Below are 27,507 nucleotides of genomic sequence, written 5' to 3'. Positions count from 1 at the left end.
GGCCGGCGCCCCGGCTCCCCGGCCAGAGGGTGCCCGCAGCTCCCCTGCCCGCCCCCCGTCCCGGCTGCTCCCTCCCGTGCGCTACGGTGGGCTTCCGTGGCAAAACGCTCGTCCCTTAGGGGAGGCTTAACGCTTGCAAAATGTTTGCCATCAAATTAGTGCGTGGCTCTGCCTAGCGCGGGTTCGCGCACGACTAACTCCCCTCCGGCTGGGGGTCAGCTCCGGCTGCCAAATGCCAGGGACCCCGGGCGGAGGGGCTTTTTGTTCTTCTGGACTGCCTGCCGCGATCTGTGGGAAACCTGACTGTCGCTCGAGATTTTAAGGGGGATTTTGCTAAATCATTTATATATATATTTTTTTTCTTACTTTTACAATGTCTGCTTTGACAATGACATCTTTCCTCGCTGTGTTTTGCATCCTGGGTATGGTAACTCTCCCACTGAAGTCAATGGCAAAACTCCCAATTGACTTCAGAGGAAGGAGGTTCTGGCCGATACCAAGTACTTTTTGTATGAAAGGGACTGGGCAGAAGGCTGAGATGGCAATGTCAGAGAGATGTATAAAAGAAACTTCATTTTTAAAAGATAGCTTTTTAACCAGAGAGGTTTAGCTGCACTGTGTCAGAAATATCTTCTAGATTTGCATTCCCACTTTGCAGTGGAGAAATATCGGAATGATTTCTTGACATGTTTGATATCAGGATGGACTGAAGCCCATTGTTTTACCCACAGACTTTATAAAGTGTTACGAGATTAGTATCTTATACTTTTCCGGGGCTGTATATCTTTTTTTTCTCACTAAAAAGCTGGAAGCAGAGGGAGGCCACCGAGACAATTGGATGGGCTCCCATTGACTCCAGTGGCCTGTGGATCAGGCCCAGAAAGGTTTAGTAGAGAAGTAACAAGAGAAATGTAGTACAGTTGGGAAGGAAAGGTGTTGCATAAGCATTTAACTCATGAACAGCCTCCCTCTAGGGGGGGGAAAAATCTGAGTGTACATTAATTTCTTATCCCGTTTTTAAGAACTCTTTCACAACACAGATACAAATAAGAAAGAATGTTTCTGATTAATAATTAAAGTGCCTGTATTCGTATGGACTAAAAGTAAGATTTTATGAAAAAAAAAAATCCTTTAACAAATGGAAACTCTAGTTCACAGACCGTGAACTGTTCAGTGCAGTATTTAGATCGTGAGCCATCAGATATATAACAGAACATCAAATCAAAACATTGATATTCAAATGGAAAAAGCTAGTCTTGTTCCTGTAACCTGACTAACTGCTTTCAATCACTTGGAATGCCTTAAAAAAGGAAGCGTGAAGACACACTTCTAAATTTTTTTTCAAATCTGAGTGTTGAAAGAACCCCGAAAATGCTGCATGTGGTCAAGAATTTGTCAAGTATCAGAATTATGCCCATACTCTATGAAGAATGTGACTATTACATTGATATAAATAACCTTTGTCAGTTATGGTCCAATAATAATGTTTTCCTTCTAAGCACAAGTATGTGTTAATAGGCAAGTGTAAAAAAAGTTTGAGGTGCTGCATCTCTTGTTCGTCTTTATTTGTAAGCATCTGGTAGAATTGTCATTGAATTGAACTAAATGTGCCACTGTTATTTAACTGTGAACAGATTAAGATGTTCATTTTACAATGGAAAAAAACCTGTAAAATGGACAAATGCTTCACCGGTTATCTTTTCTCTCCTTGGAATTACATAGGGAAGATGGGAACCTCCTTTTAAAAATGTTGTATTACAGGCTCCTTTCTAATTGCCCTGTGAATTCAAATGTTTCTGTTATCGTGTACCATATATAGAGCTGAAGGATACATATTTTACGGGCCATCTCATGGAGGAAAATTTTCTTTGAGCTGCTTTGTTGCTTCCCATATTCCACTCTATCTGCTGTTTACTAACACGTTACAATACCACCATCTATTTTTGTTGATAATACTTCCATTTCAAGTCAAATGTGAAGAATATGGTGATTATTTCCATATTAAGAGTTTGGACTGGGGGTTTTTGGGGGGATGTGGGGGGGGTGAGTTTTTGTAAGGTCGAAACCAATGCTTAATCCTCTTTCCTTGCTTGGATGAAAAGAGTCAGCAGTTCTAAAAATGAAGATATATATTTGCATAAATCTTCAGTTTTGTCCTGAGAGCCATCGGTTTGAAATTCTGTATTCTTTTCATTTTGGTGTTCCAATACTTATTCTTCATATGTGCATACGGAAATGCAGCCAGATGTTCTTGTGAACAGCATCTCCAAAATAGAAAGTTAGGTTTTTTAGGCTTACCTGTAACTGAAGAGTATGTAAGGTTTGAGTATTTAAAATGGGATTGAAAGAAGGCAGATAACAAAGTGCCAGGAAACTCCAGGAGATGATTCTGAATATCCATTACTCAATTTTAGTGTCTTTATAAACCTCGGCCTATTTTGAGGAATAAGTGCTGTTTATTCAGATATGCCTTTTTCCAGACTACTGCAAATTTGCTATGGTTGTTAAGTGAATGGTAGCAAGTGTTTACCAGTCTCTTAGTATTTGAATCCAGGAAGCAATATTAGTGGGATTGTTGAAAGTCACCTGAATTTTGTAATTATTACACATTTAAAAACTTTTTTCAAAATAAATTCGATTGTTTGTCAATCCTAGAACAGATTCGTCGCATAATTTATTTAGGACTGTATTCTTCTATCCGTCAATTTAAGAACAAAAGCCTCCACTGTAGCTCAAATCAATCAAAATATTGGGTTTAGGTTATACGTTGTACATATGGAACCTGGCATGTAAAGCAGATGGTATGTAAAATTATGCATAGCATGTCTGGAGAGCCATACAATATCTAAATGCAGTGCAACAGAACAAGGAACGAGTGTCACAGGCAACTTAAAATACCAGTTACTGGCCTCTGTCTAGTCCCAACTGCACTTTGTTTGCGCACGCGCATGTGTGTACGTTGAGTTTTCTCTTACTTCAGGACGTTTTCTTGATAATACAATCTTCCCTAGAAAAACACGCAGGTTGAAATGATAGGCTAGTGGCTAAATGAAGTCAAGATGGATAGACAAGTTTAGTTTGGCTTCAGAATACAAATGCATGGAAATTAAGAAGAGGATCAAGAACCGAACTTTTAACGTTTGAAGGAAAATGGCCAGACACCATTTGCTCCCAAGCTTGTGTTTGGCTGTATTATTTTTGCCCCCGGTTGGCCCAGCCCAGTGCTAGCACTTAATCGTGCTTCTGTCCTGCTACGTAAACACTGTGTTAGCTCCACACGCTCGCTCGCTCAAGTATTGCAAGTCTGTAAGCACCAAATTTCTTCCTGAACAAACAAGCATTACTGTGCATTGTTAACACAATCAGATGAAATGGTAATTGCGGAAAGATTCACATCAGCAAAACCCTTAAATAAATATTAGACTTTAAGCATGTGCTGACCTCAAAGGGACCTAATCACATGTTTTGTTGAGCAAAGATGCTTTTGTGATCAATGACCATGAAAAGTAATAATTTTCCCAAGTTTATTCAAGTGTCTAAATCTGTGGTTATAAAATGTTGTCAGCATTAGACAACTCTAATTTTTAACTTCTGGGGGAAAAGCTTTAAATATTTCTACCTTTTTTTTTTTTTTAATGTTTTGTAAACTTTAGAAGTACTGCAAGCTATTAACTGTTTTAAAGAGTTGCATAGCTGTACTCTGATATTTCCAGTCAAAATGAACTTTTGTTGATAAGATGTGGAGGATGAAGTTTCTAAGGAAGGAATACCACAAAGTGGACTCCAGATACTATATCAGGAACTAAAAACTGCGTAAGGTAGACTTTATTAGCCAGTTTTGTAAGTTCTAGACATTCTTCAAGGAGCCAAATTGAAGGAATGCCTCCATGTTTAAACTGTGGAATATCTCCAAACATTTTAAAGGTTTTTTAAGGTACCTGAGTTGATCCAGAATGTTTCACTCCACAAAAAAAAGGTAATTCCTGTACTTCTTGTGCACTAGCGCCTTCAGTCCTCATGCAGCTTATTGCTTACAACAGTGTTGCTTGAGAAAATACAGCGCTCTGCCTGGGGGATTAAGGTAACACGTTTGCCCTGCTATGTTACAGAACAGTGTCTATCAACCCATTTCTCTTTTGGAGATGAAAGAACTTTTACCCATTCAAATCACTGTAATACAATCTTATATTATAATGGCTTGAACAATCTTGACTGCACACAGTTGCTGGAGTCTCCAAAGGACTTTCATAAATAAAACTATTAGACTGTATTATAGCAGGCACATATTCGGAGTCTACCAAGGGATGACAGGATTTTACATTATGGCACAAATTGCTAAAAAATATCTGTGAATACAAAAAGTGATTGGTAGAGGGACTTCATAAACCAATTTATAATATATATATATATATATGCTATTTCTCTTTACAAGTATGTAAAGGAAATATTAAAATAATGGATTAATCCTATGTAGGATTAAGAGGAAACTGAGCCAAGGAATAAGGGATTTGTCCTCTACAACAGGTACTTAAGCTTGCTCAGCAACATGTAAACTTTCTGCACTAGCTGATGGACTTTCAGCCTACCTTAAAACCTCCCGTTGCAACCTGGCATTGCTACTATGATGACAGCATTAGAAAACTGGCATCTCATGGGAGACAAGTCAGTTTACATCAATGGAAATGGGTTTGCACTGCATCCTGGATTCTGTGCAGACAGGTTTGTTTTTATTGTTTTCTCTTACCAGGTGCTGTTATAGAAGGTATGACTTTTGCCAGATATACAGACACAGCTGAGTTTGGCAAAACCCTAAATGAACCTAGAAACAAAGTTGGAAATGGATATGTAAGGATGTGTTTTGTTGGGTTTTTTTGAGAGAGGAAAAAATGTACTCTTTTATGAAAGCTCCCGAAGACAGAAGTAAAACATAAAAATAAATGCAACTGATGTTAAAAATAAAATTATGAAAGTTGAGTTACCTAACATGTTCTGGCCACGAGAGAAGTAACTGAAGCTGACATACCGATAGGATGGGAGCTTCAAAAGAAGCCAAAAGCCAGAAAATAACCATTTCCCATGTTGGAAATCCAGATGGCCCTAGCAGATTTTGTGTGTATTTGTATACACATTTATCTGTGTATATACATGTGCATACATATATAATTTTTTTCTTTTAATATCAAAATCTGCATAATGCCCTACTTTGTTACTGTCTGGTTTCCTCACCCCAGCAGGGATTTGCTGGTTGTTCTTCCTTTCTGACCATGAAGATACAGAGGAAGATATGACAACACAATAAATAGCTGAGAGTGGTTAAACTGTTTCCTGAAGGTAAAACAGCAGGGTCCAATGGTTCTCCTGCAGAATGTTTTAAACCCAAGGCTATAAATAACAGCCAGTGCTGCCAAAAAAAAAAAAAAAAAAAAAAAAAAAAAAAGAAAAAACTAACCCAAAAAACCCGTAACTGAATCCTGAAAAAGGAGAAAACAAAATGAATCTTCACTTCAGTGTCTGAAGCCAATGTTACATTATGTCCTGAAAAAACATGAATCTGAAAGATACTTTGCCAGCTACAGGCTAGTGTCATCTACAATCACGGTCAAGATCTTCCTGTTAAGTCTTGAAAAAGCAACTGCAGTCTTACATTGAAGAACCAGGAAAGATTATCAGTGAATGTAATGTGGAGCTTTAGCAAAACAGGAGATGACAGTAGAGCAGAGGAGTATTTAATACAGCACTGTAATACAGTAAATAGATATACCATTTCTTAATATCAACATTTGATGCTGAAAAGACAGTTGACTGGATTGACTGGAGGCTTTGGCATGGTGTCAGAAGTAAGATTTGGGGAAAATTATTTTAGATAATTTGCTGTTGCACATCCTCACTGTCGTAACTGCTGTGTAAGTGTAAATAATGTCAGAGGTGGCAGCATATCCTTCTTATTTATAATTTCACATTCCTGCCTCCTGTAAAATGATCAGTCTTCAGTGTAAAGTAAGCCAGATTTGCAGTAGGAAAAAAAGTCTTATCAGTGTAGAGTCTATCAGTATAGTCAAACAACATGCCTTTATTTGTCTTCTGGTAGAGAATTACATTCCTCAATGGTGATGCACAGTCTGGCTAAAATAATCTCTTATAAGCTTTTTGGTAAATAATGCCAAGACAGAAAATATGACTGATAAGCTTTTTACCAACCACAGAGTTTTCACTCAGAGGTAGAAAAGATTTGAGGAGAATTAGTGAAAATTCATTCTAGGATTACAAGTTCTCAGTTTGCATATACCAAAAAATTCTGGTTACAACTGACATGGCTAGCCCCTCATTCAGTATCCTATATTCAGTGGTGTCTGACCTAAGAATGAATCTCACTTCCTTCAGGTGTAGCCAAGCAACCTGGGCTTCAAAAAGTTGAATCGTGCAACTGCAGAAAATGGAAACCCAGACCTTCATTCGGATTTACCCAAACCCATGTTCATTTCTGTGGTTGCTTTCCGAGCAGTTCCTCCGTGACTGCTGCCTGGCTGCTAGCAAGATAGATCCAGGTCAGCATGGATCCACAGCTCTTTCCCCCCTTGCATATAGGGCCCACAGTGCTGTAGCTGCCTTTGCTTCTCTCCTGGAGGCTAGCAAAGAGACTATGGTGCAGATGCTTCAGAGACATCTTCGTATACCTCCACCTTACACAACTTCATAGCAAGAAACAACAAAGGATGAATTTCATGACAGAAGCTTTACTTACCAGCATTATCCCTCAAGAGGAATTATTTTCTTTAACAAAAATGGATTGAAAAAAAAGTATCTGTCATGCAGATTTGTCATCTTTCTTCTTCTGTAACACAGCACACTAGAAAGTTTTGCTTTGTTTGTTTCAGAACCAAATAGCGTAAGTTTCTTAAAAATATGTAATTTTTCTTTTCTGCTTTTCTTGTTGGGGAAGCAGGGAAGAATTCAGTAAGAAAAAAGAGGGGAAAAAATAAAAAGGGATAAAAATATTTTTAAGCTTTCAAGCAATTTTCTCTTTTACACAAAGTAAATCTATCTGATTAATGCTTCATTATCAGTCATCACCTTGAAAATATTCTGTATTAAATTAAAAAAAATCCATTTGTAATGTCACTTTGGAATGGATCAAAACATTTTATTACAAAAACCAGGTCTTTGAAGGTATTTCAGTCAGCTCTCATGAAAAACTTGAAGCTGGTTGAAATTTCTTTGAAATTTATGCTTTTCAGACATGTAAGTTCCTTGAAACCAAAACTGTCATACATTTTCAGTGTGATGTGATTATATATCAATGAACAGATATATTTTTCTTTTTTTAGCTATAAAGTTATTTTTTGTAAAAATAAAAAAAAATCAACCCCCAAAAAGTCCCCAAAATATTGACACAAAGCTCTTGATTTGTCCCTAACCAAAATGTTTTTCTTTCTAAGCATTTACAATTTTTAATTTCCTCTTGCAGCTTCCAGAAAGAATTTCAAAAGCTCCAAACATTTTTTCTGATGGGGAGAATACTTCTTGTCCAGTTCTAGAGCACACACCATTGGGTAGATCATGGCTTTAGTCCAGTGGATAAAGTGGAAGTATTGGAAAGGTAACCAGGGGCTTTCTTGGAAAGTCACTTGCTAGTAGAGGGTTGCTTTTATTCCTGAATACAGCCCATGCATTGAGGCAGACTTAAGGTGAGAACAGAAAGCAAGAGGGAAGGAAGTGTCTCTTTGCCGTAAAGAAAACAGAGTGGGAAATCAGGTGTGTCTTTTTAACAACTTCAAAAGGAAAATGTCCCCTGACCAAACTGTATTTAGGCTCAGGATGTAGGTTTAAAGGATGTTTAGTAGCCAGCTGGAAAGAAATCTAATTTACTTAGTCTACTGTTCCAGGAATTTAAGTTGAATCTGTGTTGTTTATGTGACTTGACATGTATCAGTAAGTAGTGCTTATGGACGAGACAGCTTGCCTCTGGACTCGGATGTGTATCAGCAGCCAGTGCACTGGATCAATACGGGAAGCACAGCATGGACATACAGTGTAAATCCCCAGCACAGTGGTAGACAGAAGCTGCCCACTCACTTCTGTTTATCCCCCAGGGACACAAGGGAACAGATTTGTCAGGGTTTGTCTCTTTTATTCCAGTAATAATGAGAGATTAATTGGGAATGTTTGCTGTTTGGAGACTAATTGGGAATGTTTGTTGGGTTTTAGATATTTTTTTTTCTTCTATTACAGCTGCTTTTCTGCTCCTTGCCTATATTTTTTATGAGTAAACTGAATGATGCAAGGCCTCTCTCTTGCCTGGAGGCCAGATAAGCATGGTGACTTCCATATGGTTAAGCTCCCTTAGCCTCCTGAGCACAGGCTGCAGCTAGATTGCATCTTGGGAGCAGTCCCCAGGCTGGACTAGTGCCCTAGCTGTGCCCAGGAAACCCTTGGGAGATGGCTGGTCAAGTAGCCAAGATCAAAAGAGTGTCAGGGACTGCCCTGAGATTTTATGTTTTAGAAAAAAAATAGTTGCAGGGCATGGATTCTTGCCTTAGCACTATTTAATTCACTTGCATAGCTGTAGTCCTAGTATTATTTAGGTCAGTATGACTCCAAATACACACACGTTGTTTATTCACTTTTCTCGTTAGGAATGAATTCCACTGATTCAAGTAGCGTTACTACAGCACAGTGTGATGTTTCTACAAATACTGTAAAAGGGGCTTAATTTTTTTTTTTGTAAACAGTCATTAACTGTGGCATATACAATAATGTTCTGAAAGTAGTGGAAGATTTAAACATGTGTCCTGGTTTTGGCTAGGACAGTTAATTTTCTTCCTAGTAGCTGGCTTAGTGCTGTGTTTTGGGTTTAGGATGAGAAGAATGTTGATAACACACTGATGTTTTAGTTGTTGCTGAGCAGTGCTTACACCAGTCAAAGACATTTTCAGCTTCCCATGCTCTGTCAGGTGCACAAGAAGCTGGGAGGGGGCACAGCCAGGACAGCTGACCCCAACTGGCCAAAGGGCTATTCCAGACCATATGATGTCATGCTCAGTATATAAGCTGAGGGAAGAAGAAGGAAGGGAGGGAAGTTCAGAGTGATGGTGTTTGTCTTCCCAAGTAACCATTACGTGTGATGGAGCCCTGCTTTCCTGGAGATGGCTGAGCACCTGCCTGCCCATGGGAAGCAGTGAATGAATTCCTTGCTTTGCTTGTGAGTGGCTTTTGCTTTCCCTAATAACCTGTCTTTATCTCAGCCCATGAGCTTTCTCACTTTTAGCCTTCCAATTCTCTCCCCCATCCCGCTGTGGGGGGAGTGAGCAAGCGGCTGTGTGGTGCTTAGCTGCCAGCTGAGGTTAAACCACAACAACGTGGTAAAATGTTTGGGGAAATGGTAGCTACTTTTCTGCATAATTTTCATTATTTATAGTTACGTTTCTCATTGAATGCTGGAGTCAGTTTATCTAGAAATCACTGTTATAGGAAAGCTGTTATCTCTTTACAGTGACTTTGTTGGCAGAATTTTGTAAAGTATTGGAAAAACTGGTTTAGAAAAGTGAGGGTACAAGCACTTCTCAAAGATGCATTACTGACTGTTGCCAGCGAATGCAAATGGAGACAAAAATCCTTGTTTGTTATAATATTCAGTATTCTGTGTGTCAGAAAAAAATCATGACAAACCTGTTCAGGTGTGGTCTCAGGAATCAGACTCCTTGAAGCTTTAAAATAGACATTCTCAGCTAACTGAACATTATGCTTATGCAAGATAGTTGGATAAAATTTTAATAATTGTATGTCTGGACTAATTGCATAACAAAAATAATATTTCAGTTAGTTGTGGAGGAAAAACACGTTATTTTATAGTGGTTCTTATCACTGGTTTTTATTTCTTGGTATTCAGTATCACTTGCATCTTTTGCAACATGTACAAGTCATCTCTACTCTTTCTTCGTCTTATACTGGTGAGCTTTTGCAAGGTTTTGTGATTCTTTTATCGATGCAGGATAGCACAACTTGAAAAATAGTGAAAATTATAAAGGGTAAATAAAAATGTTGCCTAGGAGAGATTCTACGTCTCACTGTAATCCTTCAGTACCAGTTTTGTGGTTCGTGGGTTGCATACATAAATTACATTCCTCTTGGGAGAAAGTCACCTAGCAGAGAGATAATACTTTCCTACCAATGGTAAAATAATTGCCTCCAAATGCCGTGACCCCAGGTGTGTGGTAAGACTGAATCTCAGGGGGAAAGGTCAGGAGGTCCCAGCGCCTTCTCTGGACCATGCTTTCTGTTAGGGCTCTGGCAAGCTGCATTGATTTAATAGCTTTGGTGGTTTCAAATTGGGAGAAAGAACAAACCTAAATATTTTAGCCACTAAGTGATGCTTTTAAGATATCTCTCTGGAGTTTTAAGGAGTCTGATTTAACTAATGCATAAGTACATATATAACAAACCTGATGGACCCAACCTACAAAACTTGGATGTGACTAGATACAAGGAAGATATTCTTTACAATGAGGGTGGTGAAACACTGTAACGGGTTGCCCAGAGAGGTAGTGGAGGCCCCATCCCTGGAAACGTTCAAGGCCAGGTTGGACAGGGCTCTGAGCAACCTGATCTGGTTAGCAGTGTCCCTGCTCACTGCAGGGGGGTTGGACTAGATGACCTCTAGGGGTCCCTTCCAACCCAAAACATTCTATGATTCTATGAATCTGATAAGTAAACAATATTCAAATACCAGTTATTATTCAGTAGGAACTATTTGGTTTGATCCACAAAAGAAGTGAAGATTTTTGTAGAAAATTGAAACTTAATGAAGCATACTATGACTTTGAACTCAGCTTTGGTTTGGAAGTTGGGATGACATATAAGTCACTTACTTTGCCTTCCTATTGTATTTAACAAGTTCCCTAAAATTCTTCACGCTTGAAAAATTATGTGTCATATGCAACTCCATAAAAATATTTTAAAATGGTAGGATAGTAACAGATATTGAAAGACCCCTGGTAAAAATCTGAGAAAGGTGCTGTATGATTATTTATTATATACCTGTAGATACTGATTTTTAATTTATTCTTACATACATATTGTACACATTCTCACCAAAATATAAATGCATTTTATTACTAGGTATAGGGTGTAATGATTAAGGAGAACTGAATGTGTTCTAAAAAGTTGAACTTCTTTATTAGTGATACTTAAAAAGGAAGAATTAAATAAGTAGTACTAAAGCTGGCCTGGATCTTCTTTGGTGTGTGGCTGAAGCATGTCTACCAGCTACAACTGTAATTCAAGTTCTAAAGAGCATCCTGCTCCTTGCATCCTGCCATAACACTGCTGGTGCCTCTGCCTTTATCTCTTCTCTCCCTTCAGTTTGGCCTGCAGGGATGGTAGCTCTCAGCTGATGAGTACAAGTCATGAAGTCCAGAAGAAGAGGAACTCTTACCAAACAGTTGCTAATGGATGGTGAACTGGTAGCCAGTCTCAAATCTAGGGCAGACACAGAATTTACCATAAGTTTGAGATGTCTTTATCAGTCTTTCTTTCAAAGATGAGGCCTTTTCATCCATCCTATTCCTTGGAAAAAGCCCCCAAATTATGACCTAGCTCTGCAAATCTCTTTGCAGGTTGCCTTGATATCAAAACATTGTCATTTGTGGCAATATTTCAGCTTACGTTATAAAGGTACTTTGAACAGATGTTGGGTTGAGACAACCCAGGAGAAAGATCATGACACATTTGGTGACCATGTGGTACCCGTGCCAATAACTTCCTATAAACTATGAAAATGCAGCTGTTACTCTGGCCAAAATTGTACCTTCCTCTTGAACAATTTCGGCAGGCGGCAGGCCTGACTCTGACCCCCCGAACTAACCCTGAAACTGCTGTTACGGTAACAGAGACCTCTCTATTAGCCTGGTCCTGCAACCATTTGGCACATGCTATAGCAAAATTGTTATAGCCAGACTGTGTCAGCAGCCGCCTCAAAAGTGATACTGTCCGCTTATAACTCAAAGTATAACCCTGTCATACATACATTTAGTGCAGTATGGTTCTTAAAAGGCATTTTAATCTGCTGGCATTTTAGTTCATAAGCCTCTGGGGTCAGGTTGAAAAATTACACTAATGCTGAACTTACTCTGATATTCTGGGCAGCCGTCTGAATTTTAACTAACTATCCTCAGAAGGCCACGCATTTCCAAAATATCTTTAAGACTGCACACAGAATTTTAAGCTCACTTCAGTTAATAGCACACTGATATGCAGGCTGAAATTTATAAAAATGCAGAGTAAGAATGTCTGAGTTTGTAGGAACCGGCAGTTAGTTTAGTTTAATTTTCATTATCTGAGTATCTGGCCCATAGACTGCTAACTATGTCTGTTCTGTGTTACCGTAATTGTTAATATGTGCATCTGATTTAACTGTTCTGCATTGTTGGTTTTGTAGTTGGCTGCCTACTCAAATATGTGGGATTATTTTGAAACCTATATAGAAAATGACCTTTTATAATCTGGAATTAGGCAAACTGAAAGATACAGGAGTATTTTTCCATACAGTGGCATTCCTTAATCCATTCCCTTACATGTATGTAAAGAAAAAACAAGATTACCACCTCCTTGTCTCGAGAAAGTTTTATGTAAGTATTTCATATGAAGCTTATCCAGTGTTTGTTGCTTCTCCCAGTGCTCTACTTGTGTTGTTACTGATTCTTGTCATGCAGTAATTCTCATTCCCCCCAGCCTGTGTTTTACAGCTGCTTCTTCTGCTGTAGCCTCTTCTATTGCGAAATTGAATCTGATGATCCTTGCTTGCCCAGCCCAACCCATTGGGCTCCTCCTCTGGTCCTCTACCACCTCCTCTGATCTGACCCTGCCCTCGCCCTCAGACTGCTTCCAAACCGCAGACTGCAGTGGGCATCCAGCCATGGAATGGGACCAGCTTTTGGGCACAAAATAAACCCCACTGCTTCTAGGCAGGGACTGTAACCCATTAGCCATCTGTTCTGCCGGATCGTTAGGGATAAAGGCTACCCAGAGGCAGTTTTTAGCAAGGCCTTGAGCAAGTGTACCTTTCTGGTTTATCTGAACCCTCTCTTGCTAACAGCCTCAGAGGCATACTAGATCTAGCTTTCTCTTGTGTTGAAATCAAATTTTGAAAAGCTGAAAACAGTTCCCAGCTCACAGTGCATCTTCTTACTCAGCTTGGCTGGAGCTGTTCTCCTTCGGGAGCGGGTCTTTTGAGCCAGAGGGAAAGGAAGGATGAGCTCAATATATTCCTTGTTCTACCAGCTGCCACCAAACGTATTCATCTTCCCTCCGAGGAACTGTGAGTCCAGATCCATTCGCACTATGCACCCTGATAAGACAGAATGACATCTTCCATGATAGGTGATGAGGCTGTGGTTGTTCCAATTTTTTTTTTTTTTTTTTTTTTTATATCACATCTCATGAAGAATGCCAAAACAGATGTGTTTCACTGTTGTGCTTTCCAGAGCAGAATGAAGTAAAAAGCCTAGGATGGCTGCTACAGAGAAATCTTGCAGTGTAGCTGGACTGTGAGAAAAAGATATTCTTTGGTTTTGCAGACAAGTCACAGTCTTTTCTGAGTGCTCCAGCAAGCTCTAGGAAGAAGATTTAACAACTGCTTATCTACCCTGTATTTGAAAAAGCTTACTAATTTCAGCATGTGTCCAGCCCTTTGCTAGTTAGCGAAGTTTCTAGAATGCTTCTTTGGCTCCTTCTAAGATGGTGTCTTATTTTTAGATTGACAGCAAACTGTGCCTGGTAGTGACATCTGCAAGCTATTCTTTCTGGGGCTGAATGGTTGCTTTTGTGCTAGATGTGTGATGCATAATACACCAGTTCTGCTGTTTGAGTAGAAGGAGGGCAGGGTTTGCTTCAGAGGGTTTATTTTATCCTTGTCTTGGTCTAAAATCATGGCCTCCTTAGGAACTGGGTGACTTTTTTTGATTGTTACTTGGAGGTAGATAATGGTTCTGATTCTCCACAGGAGTCTTTTGGTACATATATGCTTCAAATAATGCAAATAAGAAAGTAATGATAATGCTATATATTATTTGCAAAACAAACCAAAAGATTATACGGCTCCACAAACAATACATTACTTCAGTATACAAATTGTTCTGTTAATATCTGTAAGTATGCAGTCACATAGAAGATGGAAAGGTATATCAAGAAATCCCTATGTCTTTTGATGTTTAGGCACCTCTTTGGAGAGTTCTGGTTGGGGTCCCCGTGAGGACAGAATCCTCCTGTCAATCTATTCTGCTTGATTAGTTGTCCATTTTCTCATTTGGGGATATCTTTGCTGAAAAAAAAAAAAAAAAGGTTAAATTGGCATTTCACTGTCTTTTTCTTCCTCTTGGGAAATACACATAGAGTTGCCCATCTTTTTGTGAACTGCGGTTGCAATTGTTATCCAACAGATTCAGGTCTTGAATATGAAATGCAATATTGTATTACTTGCTTTCATCATGCTAAGTGATCCATCTCAATTCTTCACTTATATGAAGAATGACCTATGCTTTCTTATCCTTTCCCCTCTCCCAGAGTTTGACACAGAATTTCAATGTCACAGGAAGAAAATGACAACATTACATCTATGCAAAAATAATCTAGTTTATCATATATCATTCTCAGTAACATCACACTTTCACCTTTTTCAAAATTAGATGACGGATTAATAAATCGGTGTTTATTCCAATCATAATGGAAACTGTGACCACTTAACATGCTCATGCCCTCCCTGTAATTGAAATTTGCAAATATTAATGAGATTATACCTCTGTTCTGTCAATAAATATTATCAACCAAGTTCATTTATGTGGAGGTCTTGGGATTTCTCCAGAACGATTTTACATTGTCACTCTAAAGATTTCATTATAAATCTAACAGATCCTGACTACCTTTTTTAATTAACTCAGTTCTTCTCAAACTTCATACAACATGTCACTGGGAATAAAGGATACAGCTCTTGCACATGTAAGCAGACAGGAAGGATACGTGCTGATGTGACTGCTGCTTACGAAGAGTTGCAATTATTTGGAGCCTTGCGGTTGCTTCCCTAGCTGAACGTAAGTGAATGACAGATGATCTAGATCTATTCCACGTGTAACTTGTTCCTGAATGAATATATGTCTCTCCCGGGCAAAACCCATCCTGCTCTGCCTCTGGGAGCCACACCCCAAAGCTCCTACCTAGGTCCTACGTGGCAGCTTTGCAATAAAAAGTGACCTTGCCATTAACAAACTCCTTAGCTACTCATGCAAAGCTGCTGGAAAAAGATGGCTCCCTTTACATGGAGCCTGGCACAGCCAAAGCTGAGCACCTGCATGCACACTGCGAACAGGATCGCTGTATGTAATAGCACCGCTCGATGACAGCTGCCAGACAAACATCATCGTTGGGGTGGTTCCTAACTACCTTAGTTATGTTTAACAAGTGTGAGGAGTCCACGCTCAGTTTTGAAGGGGTTATAAGTTTCTGAAAATGTCCCAGAACTGAAATTTCCGAGATGGGCCTATTCCTGTAAGTACCTGGAAAGTTCAAGGAAAACGGTTTCTCTTTTTACCTTTAAGGTAAACTCCACAATCATGTTAGTCATTAAAAAGCCAAAGACTTGAATGTTTTTAATGCTTGTGAAAACTGAAACTTCCAGGGCTGGAAAACTGAAAAAGTTAAATCCAAACCCATCACCCAAATAAGACTTTCTTAAAATGTATTTCTTTGCTCATTCCAGTGACATCTGACTGAGCTCTGCCTTTTCAAAAAAGTATATAGTGCAAGATTTTTTTTTTCTAAACTTATAAATAAATGTGGTTCTATATATATTTCTGTAATTATTTGAAATATACCGGGCATTCAAAGGAATGAGAGAGATCTCTTGTCCTCTGCGTTTGGCATGAAGGGTGTCCTAATGCGCATTTTCAGCTTTTCATTGAAGAAGAATGCTATCCCGCGGATTGCTTACAGAAAATGGGAGAGTTTATATCTGAGACAGGCAGTCAAATGACATTGTGTAATACACAGTCAGCATGTTTCAAACTGAGAAATCTTTTTTTCTCTTGTTACCTTCCTCTCATGTTTTCCTTTAAAACAACTTCACCAGATAACCTTGAAAAAATCCTACCAAAAGTCCATCTAGTGAGAGGAAATCAAAGCTGTCATTGTGCAAAAATGTAAACTTAGTAAAAATAACTTTTATTGCAAGTATTTCTTCCCAATTTTTTGTGCCCTGTGTTTTGAAAAAGGTCAGACTAAATTATCATATTCTTTCCTTCTGACCTTAGAATCTGTGTCAGCACGTTTCATTTTTTATTGGGACCTGGGACTGGCATTTTGCTGGTGCTTCTCTGAAGGTGCTGTCTTTTATTTTTAAATAAAAGCAGAAAATCTGGGGGGAAAAAAGCTCCTAAGTCTCTAGCTGTGACCATGACAAAGAAAACTTTAAAAAAAAAAAAAAAAAGAGTTAAGATTTTGTCTATTTTGCAGAGAGAGTGATTGGCACTTGGATTTTACTACATGACATAGTCTAATTTTAGGTGTGAATAGTCATATTGCAAAGCTCTTTGTATCTGCACTGGGCCTGAATTCGCCTTTGTGATGTGCGAGAATTCTGGCTCCGTTTCTAACTGCCTGAACCCTGCTACAAAACTAAGCCATCCCATTTTTTTTTTCCAGTTAATTGAGAAGGAATTTCTGTGCTATAGGAGACTTTCTGAAGAAATATGACATAAAGATAATTTAAATAAGGAGAGATTCCAAACATAATCAGTATCCCATCATTCAAATAATTTTCCTGATGATAGAAATTCATAAAATCATGGCATGAGTTCCAGTATCATGTCTGAGTTGCTTTCATACCCAGGATATGTCCCTTAGAATACTCATTGAATTTCCCAGTACTAGATCTATGGCAAGATAGTATATGAGCTAAGGAATTATTCCTAAAATATTAATCATCTTCTTTGCTTTAATTTCAGAGAAATAAGTAGGGAATGAATTAATAAAATGCATTCAAAAAATGATTGCAGAAACCATTACAGTTGGTTTCTCTGCCATATTCCAGGACCTCCTCTTCTTTTTTTTTTTTCAGAAGCTTTATATTTCTGTTTAATTATTCTACAGGTTACCAAATGCTATTGCAATATTCAGTGCAGTATCGGAGCAGGGGAAAAGGTGAGGCTTTCACCAAACAGCGCTTGCACAAGGTGCTCTTCACTGTGAACTTATAAAAACAGCTGCTCTTCATCTTAAATTGATCATGTATGCAGAAAATTATCACATCTGTGTTTTTCATAGGAGCATGTCCATGGGCTCTGGCAGCGTGAACATTCTTGCATGAGACTAAATGCTTAGTCGCATATTTCAGTTGTTTCCTTTCTTTAGATTCATAAATCAATTCACACACAGGCATATATTCTATTTCAACATGGATTGAGTTTTGGAAAGTTGTTCAACTACTGCTACTCTAATACAGTAGTTTTAAAAATTATTGTTTACGTATTTCCAGTGTATAAACTGGAATAAATTTTTTTGACTTTTCTATCATTAAACCCCATTTTTTATATATTCCTGCAGAATGTACATTTGAGCAAATTAGGTTTTTTCATCTAGCTGAGTTATTGAATTTATTTTCCTCCCTTTTACTTATCTGTTCATTTTTTGAAATGTGTTATTCCCAATAATTTATAAGGAAACACAAGACACCTAATGAGACTGAAAGTGTTCGAATACTCATTAAAAAAGAGGGAGATGTCTGTACTAGAAATGGTCAACAGCTCCTGTCATTTTTGAATATGATTGAAACCACAGGCTTCTCTCTGATAAGACAGACAGTGTTTCATAAAACTCTCCCGTCTCTTAGCTCACACAGCTACCACTTGAATATGTGACCAAGGACTGGAAAAAATTAATTTTAATGGCCATTATGCCATAATTAGACCTAATTATAATGATTTCCAAAATAAGAAACCTGCTTTTCCGGATATGCTTTCACAATATGAGCTTTAAAAAATATTTTAAAGAAAAACATGGGGCAAAAAAAATAAACTTTACTATACCCAGCCTAAGGACTCTTCAGGTATTTCCTGCACCTAACACAAGAGAACTGTTTACCTTTTCTATTAAAGTTGGGTACTCTGCAGTGTTTGCTTGTTACAGGGAGGGGTAAAAAAGACAGTGATGTATATCCCATTCCCAGCATGGTAAGAGGAGCATGGTCCCATGATCAGAGGGTTGCTATTGCTAAACGTAGAACCTTTGCCTTGCTTTTGGAGGACACTGAGATCTAAAGATTTAATCTATCATATAAAAAGTTAATTAGAGCTTCTGCACCATCAGTAACAGTAATCCCATGTATTGTTAAAGGTGAAGTCTAGGGCAAGATGTATAGGCTTTTTCATAAGTTTTTGGAAGAATCTGATCCCATATTAAGGTTTTAAGTTTGCTTACACTGAAAAGTGAAGTATGGGGCAGGGGTGGGTATAACTACAGTAATGTCTGTCTTCATAATTCAGAAGTGTGTCCCCAGGTACGCTCATGCCAAGCTCTGTTGTCACACTTAAGAAAGGTGTGTGAGCCAAAGCATGTGCTGAGCGGTAAACCATGCCTGTGCTCACTGTCCTGAAGGATGACAGCAAAAAAGTCTATCCATACGTAGACAGCCATTTTCCAGCAACACCCCACACGTCTCACTTCTTACTCGTTCCTGTCTTCACAAAGCTGTTATTTTGTATGTGTTTGCACAAAGTGTGAACCCTTGGGTGCCCAGGGTCGGCTCCAGCTCCCTCTGCCCAGCTCTGCGGAGCAGCAGGAGGACCGGGACCCCACTGCGGTTCAGGGAGAAGGGTGTCCTGCGTCAGCACAGAAATGATCATGACCTGAGGAGGAAGACCCGTGGTGGACATCCTTCTCTGTGGCATAAATGTGAACACAGGTAGTAGAGGAAAAGGGTGGAAATGCTCTGAGGAGCTCGGGAGGAGCTGGCAAAAGGGCAGGGTGTCACCTCAGAGGAATAGGCAATGAGTCTTTTCGTTCAAAATTGGCTTGTGTGGCTGGCTGGACCTGTAGGTACTAACTGACTAGGCGTAATTTTCCAAGCACAGTTTGAGGCTGGATGAAGAGAGGCATAGGAACAGAATTGAGATTTGCAGTCTGCTAGTGATAGCTGCATAATTTTCACTACTTTCTCAAGAGAACATAGAATCACTTTGGTTGGAAAAGACCTTTGAGATCATCAAGTAGAACCTGTGGCATAACAGTGAAGGAGTGTTAATGTACAGCCAACCAGTAAACCCAGCTCGAGACTGTGGTATCCCCCTACCAGTAATTGCAACTGCCTTTGCTGACAGGCCTCTCTCTGCCCGTTGCACTGGGTCTCTGTGATCTGAGATCAGTCCCACCTTGGGTGAAAACATGGGAAGACAGCTTGCTCTCTGCGGTGGCAGCTCTCCCGAATGTGAACCGGTGCCACATGAGCTGCACTCCCAGCATGACTGCAGCGTAGACATCCCTTTGAGATGCCCAGGTAGGAAAAATTTTCAACAGCTGCCTTAGTAGCTAATTAGCCCTATCCATACTTTGATATGTGCTTCAGTCATCACATGATGAAAAGTCTTATTTACATATTTTCCACCTGTAGCCCATTTTTCTATCAGCCTAGGGTTTCTGAAAGTGTAATATAATGCCAGGCTTTCCCAGAGTGATACTGTGTTTGAACCAGTGCTATTTGAAAGACTCCAGTTTTATACTATTAAGACCCCGACCAGATGCCTCCCGATTTTTTATTTTTTAACTGTATTAAGTTTTCACCTTGCTTTTCCTTGAGTCTTCTTTCCCGGGAGGAATTTAGAGTAGTCTGGTGCACTAGAAGAAATAAAAGCGTATCAGCCCGATGGAAGTGACTTTTCCTTTCTATTGACATTGAATATAAAGAGGAGATATTCTGTATTTCTTTGTACTTTGTTAAAAAAAAAAAAGAAAAGGGAAATAAAAGGACTAGGAAAGTTAATATGTTTCTTATTCTCTTGATGTCATTTATACGAGGTTGTTACTCTGAAGTCTTAAACTCAGAAAATGGCCATGATTACAGGGGTCCAGCTGAGTCCTTCCTTGCTTTGCAAAACTTTGGACTTTAATTTCCTTTGTATATTTATAACTCTTCTACAATTGTACACAAGTAACTGATATTTCTGCTAAATCCTGGCTGTAAATAGGTTTGCATAGTAAGTTGGTACTTGAGTTTGTGAAGGAAAAAATAAGAATAAGGAGGTATAGACAGGAAATTGCTTTTGTGATGTGTTAAAGTATTCTAAAATGATCTAAAATCGAACCATCCTCACAGTGGGGGGTGTTTCTCAGTCAGCTACACACTGTGGCATTCCCACATGACAGTGGGTTGTCATTTACCACAGAAGCTTAACCTGCCATGCATTTAAAAAAAATGCATAAAATATGCTTTTTTTCCTCTGCTGGTGTTCCTCACCCACTGTAATAATTGCTGGAATTTCTTGCTCCCCGTACTGAGTCTGCAAACAGGGCTGATGGTTATGTCACTGGGAAGGAATGAAACCCCTGCTTGTCCCTACAGATGAATGCTGGATCTCTTCAGCATTTTGCACGTTCCTGCACAGTTCAGTGTCATATGCCACTGCCTCTGTGACCGACTGCAGCTTGCAAAGTGACTGTCACCATTATCTTGTTGACATACTCAATCTTTCTGGCATGGAAAGTGTATACTAGCTGAATTTAAACTAGGGGATCTGATAATTCTTCCAGCTCAGAAGTTAAAGGTGAAAAATCTTCTCCTGGCCACATACTGAGGGCAGATGTGGATGCAGAGCAGCACGTCACCTAGCCCCGCACCACAGAATAACTTGTCTTCTCAACCACCAGCAGCACAACATTTTCAGCTGCCTGGACACCATAAACTCATCTGCTATGGGTCTGCAGCAGGCCAGAATAGTCCATTTCCATATAGTTGTTAGCATCTTCTTTCTGGATTGGAATGGCCTTGTACGCGTCTCTGTCCGAGGAAATCCTGAAAATGTCTCTTTTCTTTAGCTGTGGAGTCCTTGCCAGTTATTCCACGTCTGCAAGATGACGGTGTGATGGGACACATGGTTTTTTGCACTACAGGAGCCTGAAAGTGGGTTTATTCCACATGCATCCAGGCGCTCCTGGTTCTGCTTCTGTACGGACTGCGGCGTGGGTACACATGGAGGACGGGGGAGATTCCTGCCTCAGTGCCAGTGGATGTGCACCAGGAGAGAAAGATGAGGGACTAATTAGCCGGAGAATCTCTGGGGTGTTCCAAGTTTATGTTTGAATTTGTCACACATGAATGACTAATTTCTTACAAACCAGTTTTTTACTTTTCTACTGTCTATAGCAGAGCATAGGTACCCAAGAAAACCATTAGTTGACTTTAAATATCGAAACATATTTTTGAATAATTTCATTTGTCTACAGATCCTCTTAGAGACAGGAAGAAGGGGGTTTTCAAACATTAAGTATTAATTTTGTAATTCATATATAACTTTCCATAATCATGTAAATGTACATTCTAATTAGCAGTGTAGAAATCAAATTATTCTGTTAATCCGTGACATACCATTAAATCTGATATTTTAACCATGATGAACTATAATTAGATGAAATATAATTAGATCAAAATACTGTCCTGAACATTTGGTATAAAAGGAAAAATATATGGCTCCTTACATATGCACCATTATGATAAATTTATTACAAAAGAACATAAACTAGTGTATTCTAGGTTGATTTAGCGGTCTTATTCAGAACATGACAGGAGTAATTTAAAAGGAGTTCTCTATCAGTTTTGTCCACATTACTGCCAATTGAATCATTAGTATACTAATTTTGGCTCTCTTAATAATCCTTTTTGTACTGTGTAATCTTACACAAACTTACAATGATGGGGAATGTATATAATTGTTGGTTGCACTAACAGCTTCTCTGTATAAAAGGAGAACAGATTTCAAAAATAGCCACTGCTTTCAGTTGTGCAGTTTGAGAAACCTTATTTAGTTATCCAAAAGCAGAAGAAACCAAAATCAGGGATCATGACATCAGACCAGTAACTTGCCTTTTAACCAAGCTGTAAGCATGGAAGCAACCATATGACAAATGGCAAACACTTAAAATTACTAGGCAGGTTTTGAAATCAAGAGGGCCAATGTTAGGAAACGTCACAAGCAGGGCACTTTGCTTTCAGCCCTCTTATATGGATGCATTATGATTCAGACTTTAATTACATGAGTGCATAGTACTTTTGCCGAAGGAATCTTGACTCATTTGGTATGATGCTTAGAGTGGGCTCTCTAAGGAGCAACATTTCAATTTTTTTTTTCTTTTTATTGTTTACTGAGTGAATCTATGCCTCATTCACTTCATTCTGTCAAGTCCTTTTTTTGAAGCAGAAATCCAAATTTTCTCATTGGCTTTTTCCAGTATTCATTGTTGTAATTTGCAAAAGTAACTAATTATTATTAGTTCTCATCAATCCTGAAGAGGAAACAGGTTATCATTAGTCCACTTTTGCAGTTCAGAACTGAAGCTCAACTGAATGTTAGGATATGAACTCATTTTTGCTGTCCAGTTTGAAAGTCTGCAATATAGGTATGAAGAACTCAAAGGGAAAAAGAAAGGAGGAGGTGGAGAAGACGGCTGGATTACTTTATATATATAAAAAAAAAAATCCCCTGAAGAAGCATACTAGCTGCTCAAATGTTCAGTTCCAGAATATGACTCATTCAAGCAAATTTCTCATGTTTAAAACCTAAACCAAAGAACTAATTTTTCTTTCCTAAAAAAACCAAAACAAAACCAGAACCCAAACAAGCCCAACCAAAAAAATTTGACAGCTCTGCTTACTGAAATAGGGAATTCTGGTAGTCTGTGTGTGTTGGGAGAGTGCAATCTAATTGCTCTCTAATTCATGAATTAGTAACCAACTCAGAAAATGTATGAGAGTAGAGAGGGCTGTGGTTGTGTAATGTCATACTACTAAAATGATAGACTAATTTTTAAAAATATAGTTGGAGTCATTTATTTAATTATATGCTTTCCTAGAGTACATAAAAGTCTTAACCAAGAACAAATCTAGAGGTCGATCTAAGATCTATGTTGAAGATCTGTTATCATTTCAAAATGCTTGGAATTTAAATGCTCGCCTTTTTTCCTGAATATTTGAAAGATGTATTTCATCAGTATGCTGGTTGTATATAACACGTTTTCAATAATTGTTTTTAATTCTCTTATTTCCACATACATTGTGTTAGAAATAGCTACAGTATAGGCCTTTTCCACTACCAGAAGTTCTTCCTTTGAAAGGAACTTTTTGTTTTATTAGTTACATTATCGATTTCCAGTTATTACTCAATTTTGATGCAATTAGAGAATGAAAAAAATCCAAGATCTTCCAAGCAATTGTTTCTAGTGGTGCATCTTTGGGATTTGTTTGTTTGTGGTTTTTTCCTCTTATAAGGAACTAGTGAAACAATGCCCTAGTATGACACTTTGTTTTGTATTCATATGGGCATTATTCTGCAATGTCCTCAACCTCTCATGTCATAGGAAAAATATGCTATGGTACTTTTTACAAGAGCAAGGATGTTAAACTCTGGTGGCCTGGCTATGTTCTGTGTTGATTAATTAATATTCTACATCGTTTCTTTAAAATTTCAAATGAAAAGACTGTTCTTTATTTAGACTCATAGCAAATATAGTAGCTCATGTACGTTGCGCTCCAGGAAGACTGAATTTCTTATTGCAATTTAATTTTATGAAGCCTTTTCAACTTTGAGGAAAAATAATTGTGGAAATGTTAATATGCCATAAGAAACTAAGGTTGGTTATTCAGAGCAATGCTTACCTGTTGCAGGATATCAGGTCTTTCATGGTAAATTCAACTTCATGCAAAAGGCCAAGTTTTAAATGAAACATGGGAGATACATACGGTACAGTAACATGGCAATGTTATCACATAAAGATGAACCGAGATGGATTTGAAGATTCCTGTGACCTTACTGACCCCTGTGAGGACAGGAGCAATCAGAGTCCTTGAGCACAGATGTGCCCAGGGTTGTTAAGTGGTGCTCTCAATTTGGAGGGAGATGGGGTGTTGCATGCTCTTTCCTTTCTATTGAGCGGCACAGCTGGCCTGTGCAGATCAGAGCATCTGCTGCTCCCTCTGAAACTGCTGCTGCAGTCCCCTTGCCACAAGCTCTGTGTTCTGCTTGATTCCCACACCTGCCACTTGGAAAATATAACTGAGAATTACCCCAGTGCAATACAGAAACTACATGATGTAAGCTGCAACAGCAAGTTTACAGTTTAAAAATCCAACAAGATTATTGCATAAATAGAGCTGGAACTAAAAATACAGTAATGCAGATGTGTTTCATCTTGTGTTTTAGGAGACAACAAAGGATATGTTTGCCCTCGATGAACCGGTTCTCTCTCTCCCTGTCTCTTTTATCTTACAAAGTATAAATACTCAGTAATCTAACTGTAAGAGATGCTGAAGATCAATATCTTCATATTCAAAGTTGATGGGTCTTTTACTGTGGTATGAGTAGGAAGAAGGACTTTGTGGAAGGACTCAAGGGTCTTTAGCGAAAGAAGTGATAGATTCACGTGGTTTTAGTTATCGTGATGCGATTTTGAGAGAAGGTGCTTCTGATATGTCTCAGGACTGTAAAATGCCAGTCAGGCCAACCTGTGGGCGTACTGCATAATTCTGAAATGGCTTTGGCTGGGAGCTTTCAGATCTTGTCTGTAGGAGATCTGGTTTCTCCACCCTGCTGTGCTGCCATGCTCTATTCAGCCCAGGTTGCTGTAGCCTCCCTGGTCATACGGGAGCCAGAAAGATCACTTATCACCAAGAGATCTGAAAAACATTCCTGGCGACTTGGGCTGCCGGCCCATTGGCACCTGACTTTTCAGAGCTACTGATACACTCATTTTATCTGAATCAGTCTCCAAATGGCAAAGGCTAGCGTTAAATCAGCATTGTGAAATCATGGGGAATCTCAGTGCCTCACCTGCTTTAGCACAGACAATTAGATGGCTTGGTCCTCATCTGTTGCCTCCCCTTCACAGAGCGCTCTGAGGAGACCGTGATTTGAGGACAGAATCTTGCTGGGAGAAAGGGTTTGAAGGTGGAGCCTTGTTATAAGAAAAAAGGGTATGGTGAGAAAGGTAGGAGGCCATTATGTGGCAGGGCAGCACAGCTCACCACAAGCTAATTGCTTCTCTCTTCAGAGAATGAAAGCGAGCAGGAAATAAAATTACTTAGAGAGATAAATTAGCCCTTGTCTGGGCTGATAGGTTTTTTTTGGCTATGAGGTAAGCAGGTATAAACCCCTGATGGTGGGAGGGCCTGATACCACCTCATGCCACAGCCTACTCCAGTCCTAGCCTACAGGCAAGGCAGGATTACGGGCAGGCTGGAGGATTAGTGGGGCAAGGAGAGACCGCTGCCCCTTTGCATGGCCTCCCCAAACTCTGACACTTGTCCAAAAGTTTTAATACTGTCATAATCCCCGGTGTTATTGTGCCTTGTTTTAGTATCAGGGTTTTGAGACACTCAGGTGCATTACAAATCACTATTACCCCTTGGTCATAGCTGCTGGCTGCAAGTCCCCAAAGCAATGCTCAGACTCAGAAAACCCAAAGTATTGACTATGGTATGCTGTCCTTCGGAAGGATCATTCATTCACTGCAAGTGTCACGGGTCTTTATCTTGCTCTAGCCTCACACTGTCAGGACAGCAACCGAGGGAGCAATATATTCCTCCAACGTAGACATAAGGACCTTGTGTCACCAAGTCCCAATATCGTTACAGTCTCTTGAAAACTCCAGCCTCTTGGCAGGAGTAATTACTATGAAGGGTCTGATCCGGAGGAGTGGAGGCTGTGCAGACCCTTGCTGCAGAAGGTGGTGCCCCGGGAAGCTCGGGTACGCAGCAGTGTGGTGGCTGCATGGGGGCCCCTCATTCGGGTCACAGAGCCTGTGTGACTGACGCAAGGAATAATCTACCAGAGCACGACTCTGCCACCAGAATCTGACTCTGCCGGAGTCCCTGGTGGGTCCGAAGCCAGCTGCACAATTTAGGGTCGCCTGTCACAAGGTATAACGTTCAAAAGGACTGGTTCCAGCACTCTGACACACCTCACTCCTCTCCCATCTGTTTAGGAGAGAATATAATTATCTGGGTCATACGTTACCAGCATGTATGGGAAACGAGCTGTGATGGTTAGATTTTTCTGTTATATACCCAGTGTCTGACCCTATTTAGGGTTTTGAGCATTTTTTCCTTTAATTTTCAACTTCACTCCTGATATAGAGGTTGTGGTAGGTGAATGACAGTCCTATGGGTTGGGCTACCTTTTTCAGGCTGGAACAGGAAAGGACATACAGTCAATACTTTTAGGTGGCATAACTATTAGTTTATAGCACTGTAACACCGTTTCATTTCAAATAGCCTTTTTAAAGTTTACAGTAACAGAAATGTTTGTAAATAAACATTGAAGAAGAGTTACACTCTCTAGAACTTTTATAGGCTAACTTCACTCTTTTGCCACCTATTATAATTGTCCTAATTTCTAAAGTCCCTGTAGGTATATGACTGTTCATTAAGAAAAAATGGATGTGTCCCTTGACAATGAGGCAAATTATATTAAACTCGAAAAGCACCTTAAGTCCCTACATGAAACTACTTTGTTACCATAAAGAAAGCACTACAGGCTAATGTCTTATGAAGATGTAAAAAAAAGAATATGTCTACAGTTTTGAAAGTTCCATAAAAGTAATTCACTTTCTTTTTTGAATGATGCCAACTCTGTAAGAATTTTGCAAGTTGCTTTAATGATAGCTGTGATCATTGTATTACATTATGTATTCAGTAACAGTAGCAGAATATTGTGTATTAGTCTGAATGACTGAAAGCTAGAAGAGACATTTATGCAGTCTACAAATGCATTATGAAAGTACTTAATCTGAAGCAAACACAATTGTATATGGGTTTATTATGTACTCTTTTGGACTTAGTTATGACAGAGTATCTTACAGAGCATTCTAAGATATTAGACAAAATTGAATATATTGCCTCAGTTCATTCTAATTTTAAGTAGATATGTCTTGGGGTTTTTTTAAGAAAACTTTTCCCAGTGAATACAGACACTGCAATGAGGTGGTACACCGCGTTACCACTTCTTTTAGGCAAATAGCTGCTTTCTGAATGGCAATTTATTTTTTCCCCTCTGAGTTTGCTTAATGATGTTATTCATAGAGTGATAATTTGTCGCAGTGTGAGGCTGCCTGCTCCAGAGGAACTCAGCAGGGGCTGGGGGCTCCTGCCTCTCTCAGGTCACTCTGCTGTGAGGCAACAGCTTGTATGCCTATAGGAACTCACTAGCATCCACTCCCCTCCCCAAAGAAATATCACCCCTCGATTACCTCTTTTCCCCCCCCCCC

This window comes from Egretta garzetta, unplaced genomic scaffold (genome assembly GCF_000687185.1).
Source record: "Egretta garzetta isolate BGI_Z169 unplaced genomic scaffold, ASM68718v1 scaffold18, whole genome shotgun sequence".
Lineage (NCBI taxonomy): Eukaryota > Metazoa > Chordata > Aves > Pelecaniformes > Ardeidae > Egretta > Egretta garzetta.
Note: the sequence above shows the minus strand (reverse complement) of the source record.